Raw genomic sequence first — 6,254 nt, 5'->3', positions numbered from 1 at the left:
GAAAATCAATAAAGAAATAGGCCTTAAATGAAACATTAGACCAAATGGACATAATTGACATTTACAGAGCCTTTCATCCCAGATTATCATATTATACATTCTTCTTCAGTGCACATGGAACATTCCCAAGGATAGACTGTATGTTGGGTCACAGAACAAAAAGACTGAAATAATACCAAGCAGATTTTCTGTCTTGAAAATGACTTGACATTAGAAATAAACTGCCAAGAGGAAGTAAAGAAACCCACAAATATGTGGAGATTAAACAACATACAACTGAAAAATAACTGGGTCAAAGAAGAAATAAAATATGAGATCAAAAGGTATGTAGAGGCAAATGAGAATGACAATACAACATATCAAAAGCTCTGGGATGCTGCAAAGGCAGTAATAAGAGGGAAGTTTATATCATTAGAGATCTATCTCAAAAAATAGGAGAAATCCCAAGTAAACAACCTAACATCACATCTTCAAGTACTAGAAAAACAAGAACAAAAGTAACCCCAAGCCAGCAGAAGAAAGAAAATAATAAAAATTAGAGCAGAATTGAATGAAATAGAGAACAAAAAGGCTATACAAAAATTCAATAAAACAAATAATTGGTTCTTTGAAAAGATTAATAAAATTGACAAACCCTTGGATAGATTCACTAAGGAAAAAAGGTAAAATACCCATAACAAACAAAATCATAAATGAGATAGAAATCATCACAGATATCACAGATATACAAATGATCATACTAGAATATTATGAAACACTATATGCCACCAAATTCAATAACCTATAATAAATGGATAAGTTCCTAGAAATATATAATATTCCTAGAATAAATAATGAATTGGAAAATCTAAATAGACTGATCAGCAGTGAGGAAATTGAAACACCCATCAAAAACCTCCCCAAAAATAAAAGTCCAGGACCAGATGGCCTCAACAGTGAACTCCACCAAATATTCAAGGAAGATTTAAAACCTCTCCTTCTCAAACTCTTCCAGAAAATTGAAGAAGAGGCAATACTGCCTAATACAATCTACAAGGCCATTATAACCCTGATACCAAAACCTGGCAAGGATAACTCCAAGAAAGAAAACTACAGACCAATATGTCTCATGAATACAGATGCAAAAATCCTAAACAAAATACTAGCAAATCAAATACAACAGTGCATCAAAGGAATAATACATCATGATCAAGTGGGGGTCATTCCAGAGGCACAAGATGGTTCAACATACTCAAATCAATCAATGTAATAAATCACAATAACAAAAGAAAGGGTTAAAATTATATAATCTTATCAATAGCTACAGAAAAGCATTTGATAAGATACAACATCCATTTCTGATTAAAACAGTCAATAAAATAGGGATAGAAGGAAAGTGCCTCAACATAATAAAGGCCATATGTGGTAAACCCTCAGTCAATATCAGACTCAATGGTGAAAACTGGAAGCTTAGAGGATGAAAGCTTAGAGGAAAAGCTTCTCCCCTAAGATCGGGAACCAGACAAGGATGTCCACTCTCACCACTCTTATTCCACACAGAGGTGGGAGTCCTCGCCAGAGCAGTAAGGCAAGAGAAAGAAAGAAAAGGCATCCAAATAGGAAGGAAGAAGTCAAACTGTCACTTTTTGCAGACGACATGATTCTGTATATAGAAAACCCTAAAGACTCCACTAAAAAAATTATTAGAAACAATAAACAGGCCCTAACCGGTTTGGCTCAGTGGATAGAGCGTCGGCCTGCGGACTGAAGAGTCCCAGGTTCGATTCCGGTCAAGGGCATGTACCTTGGTTGCAGGCACATCCCCAGTGGGGAGTGTGCAGGAGGCAGCTGATCGATGTTTCTTTCTCATCGATGTTTCTAACTCTCTATCCCTCTCCCTTCCTCTCTGTTAAAAAATCAATAAAATATATTTTAAAAAAAAGAGAGAAACAATAAACAGATACAGTCAAGTTGCAGGACACAAAATAAATGTGCAAAAATCCATCTCCTTCCTTATACTAACATCATAACTTTAGAAAAAGAAATGAAAAACAATTCCTTTTGCAATTGCAACCAAAATAATAAAATACCTAGGAATAAACTTAACAAAAAGCATGAAAGACCTATATACTGAAAATTACAAAGCATTATTAAGAGAGATTGAAAAAGACACAACAAAATGGACAAATATCCCATGTTCATGGATTTGAATAATAAACATAGTTTAAGTGACCATATTACCCAAAACAATATACAGATTTACTACAATCCCCATCAAAATCCTAATGTCATTTTTTAAAGAAGTAGAATGAAAAATCATCAGATTTATATGGAACAACAAAAGACCTTGAATAGCCAAAGCAATCCTGAAATAAAAGAACAAAACTGGAGGTATCACACTACCTGACTTCAAATTATACTACAGAGTTATGATAATCAGAACATCATGGTATTCGCAGAGATCAATGGAACAGAATAGAGAGCCCAGCTATAAAACCATATGTATATGGACTGATATTTTTTGAGAAAGTAGCCAGAAACACAAAATAGAATAAAGACAATCTCTTTAATAAACATTGCTGGGAAAACTGGAAAGCCACATGCAAACGAATGAAACTGGATCAGTGTGTCCCCATGTACAAAAATTAATTCAAATGGATCAAATACTTAAATATAAGACCCGAAACAGTGACACATAGAAGAAAATGTAGGTACCAAACTTATGTACCTTGGTCAGAGAGAACATTTTATGAACTTGACCCCAAAGGGAAGGGAAGTAAAGGCAAAAATAAATGAATGGGACTATCCTATATAATAAAAGGCTAATATGCAAATTGTCCCCTCGACCAGTAGTTTGACCAGGAGTTGGACCAAAGGGCAGGGCCGGCCAACCAACTGCCTACAGCCCCTCCCCCTGGCCGGCTGGGCCTTATCAGGGTGGGCTGGCTGGACCCTACCCATGCACGAATTCATGCACCAGGCCTCTAGTATAAAATAAAAAGCTTCTGTACAGGAAAAGAAACTGACAACAAAACAAAGAGGCAGCCAACCAGATAGGAGATAATATTTGTAAATAGTAGCTCCAACAAAGGTTTAATTTCCAAAGAACTCATAAAACTCAACAGCAAACAAACAAACCACCCAATCAAAAAGTAGGTGGAGGACTGGAAATACACCTCTCCCAAGAAAACATACGAACAGCCAATAGATGTACGAAAAGATGTTCACCCTCACTGGCCGTTAGGGAAATGCAAATCAAAACTACAGTGAGATACCCCCTCACACCTGTTGGGGTGCCCATTACCAACACGACAAGCAACAACAAGTGTTGGAGGTTGTGGAGAAAAGGGAACCCTCATTCACTGCTGGGGGGCATGTGGATGGTACAACCACTATGGAAAGCAGTCTGGTGATTCCTCAAAAAATTAAGAATAGAGGACCACACGACTCCACAATCTCATTCCTGTGTATATACCAGAAAAACTCTAAATCATGTATTCACAAGGATACATGCATCTCTATGTTCACTGCAGCATTATTCATAGTGGTCAGGACATGGAAACAACTGAAGACCCCTGCGATAGAGGGCTGGGTACAGAAGATGTGGTCCATATGCACAGTGGAATGCTACTCAGCCAAAAGAAAGGATGAAATACTGCCTTTGCAACAACACGGATGGATCTTGAGAACATTATGCTAAGTGAAGTAACTCAGTTAAAAAAAGGCCAAGAATTAGACGATTTCACTCATATGTGAGATATAAAACAGACTCATGAACACAAACAGCAGTGTGGTGGTTGCTAGAAGGAAGGGGCTTAGGGGAGAAGAGAGTCCTAACATAAAGTGACAGGAGAAGATCTGACTCCAGGTGGTGGGCACACAGTGCACTACACAGATCTTTTAACATAGAACCCACACCTGAAACCTATATGATCTGTGGACCAATGCCACCCCAATCAATTTAATTTATAAAAAGTATCCCCTTAATAAGAAAAACAAAACAACCCTCATTCCTATGAGTAAACCAAACCAGAGACATTAACTAATAGTCCGCAGGTCTCAGAGCTGTTTGATGAAGGCCTTGGGCCCAGATCCTCACTTTACATTACTTGACATGTCGGAAGATACTCAACTCATAGCTAGGGCATGATGGTCTTGAAATTTACCAATAATGGATGTTTTCTCTCATCTTGCAATTGCTATAGTAGCTGAAACATGTCACAGAATGGAAACTGCGCATTTCTTTCAATGAATCACGGAGAACATGGTATTAATCATGCATTGGTAGCCATTTCACAATAAGCATGTTGTCTTGTTACAGACTGTGTTTTAGCAAAACAGATGACCCACCTTTCACGAGAGAACAGGTTTTAATAGGGGAGCTCCTCACTGTCCGAGCCCCTCCTAACCAGGGGCCCCCAGGAGCCCAGAGGAGCCCGGGAGGCCGCCCTCGGCCAGAGGCACATTCTTCCCTTTGGAGATGACTAAGCCCAGCAGAGAAAGCAGTGAGTCACAGCGCTTTGCCCACACGGTCATCACCATGGCAACCATGGTTGCCAGGTGGAGAATTCTCCCATACATCATAATAATTGCTATGTCCAGTTTCAGCAGATTAGACAGAAAAATATGCACGAATCGGGCCTGAATTAAAATACTCTAAAGTAACTAACGTAGTGTATTGACATCACAACCAATAACATACTATAACTATGTAATATTTATTGCTATACAAACTCTGTATTTTGATATAAAAATATTGAATATTATAAATACTCACTGGATATATGAGTATCTCTAGTATTATTGCATTTAGTGATTGTGCTGCACACACTCAAAAATGATGCTTTTAAAATTTAAATATCCTTCAAATAAGAAGAGGAACCACAGCAATTTTCATCTTTTGGATGAGCAGCATACTTATATGCAGTTTCCCTGGAACAATAATATGGGAAAGATATCCCTGAGTCCACTGAAGAAGATATAGGATAGGATTATGTCCACTTGTTATATGGCCAAAGCAATTTTCATCTTTTGGATGAGCAGCATACTTATATGCAGTTTCCCTGGAGCAATAATATGGGAAAGATATCCCTGAGTCCACTGAAGAAGATATAGGATAGGATTATGCCCACTTGTTATATGGCCAAATGTTACTATGAATAACTAGTAAACTAACCAATAAATATCAAGAAGTAAGCAGTCCTCTTGCCCTATCAATAACACAAAGGCCATAAGAATTCATACTATCGTCCTACTGAAAGTCAGAGTTACTTTGAAAGACATTTTTTTCAAACTATGCTGCCTCCTTCCATTTAGCTATGTATCTGATTAGTTTGCAGAAGTGCATGAGGATGTACAAACTTTCATTTCCAAGTGCTTTTGGTGCCAAGTAATCAGTAAAGTTGTTGAAAGAGGTCCACGTGTGAGATGCACGTGCCGTCACCTCCACGGCAGCACCCGGAGCCAGGCTGGAGCGGCAGAGTGCGCGATGGCCCTGCCGCCACCCGTCTCCCAGCGGCCCCCTTTCTGTTTAATATTAATGGACCTCTAACCTTCTTTTTTGGAAATAGGGTGCATATTAAATATCACCCTCTAGACATGGCCATGTTCAAGAGCAGAGGGACCAAACTGAGCAGCCCTGCTCCTGCGCATCGGAGCCTGAAAGCCTGGGCTGCAAGGAGCCGAATAGGTGCAGGCACCCACCATGGACACCGTTAGACAGAAAGGAGAGATTTCTTGAGAGAGATTATCCAGTGGAAAACTCACAGAACACATGAGCAGGTGTTTCGCTAGGGACGCAAGGAGTGGTGATGCCGGAAAGAAGGGAGAAGCCCTCTGTCTCCCCACTGTTTCCAGGGCTGAGTCCTGTGGGCGCCCGGAACAGCCCTGTGGCCTGGAACAGCCCTGTGACCCGGAACAGCCCTGTGACCCAGAATAGCCCTGTGACCTGGAACAGCCTGGAACAGCCCTGTGACCTGGAACAGCCCTGTGACCCAGAATAGCCCTGTGACCTGGAACAGCCTGGAACAGCCCTGTGACCCGGAACAGCCCTGTGACCTGTGACCCAGAACAGCTCTGTGACCTGGAACAGCCCTGTGACCCATGACCTGGAACAGCCTGTGCCCCGGAACAGCCCTGTGACCTGGATTCTTTCTATGCCACTTCCTCCCTTTCCTCTCCTTCACCTACACTCCCCTGGACCTGTCACCACCTGCAGTGGGACTAAGATGCAGGAAGCCAGGCCCTTGGAGGTTTGAATAAGAGTTCTTGACATG

This window comes from Myotis davidii, unplaced genomic scaffold (genome assembly GCF_000327345.1).
Source record: "Myotis davidii unplaced genomic scaffold, ASM32734v1 scaffold750, whole genome shotgun sequence".
Taxonomy (NCBI): Eukaryota; Metazoa; Chordata; class Mammalia; order Chiroptera; family Vespertilionidae; genus Myotis; species Myotis davidii.
The sequence above is the reverse complement of the archived record's forward strand: the minus strand, read 5'-3'. Positions refer to the sequence as shown.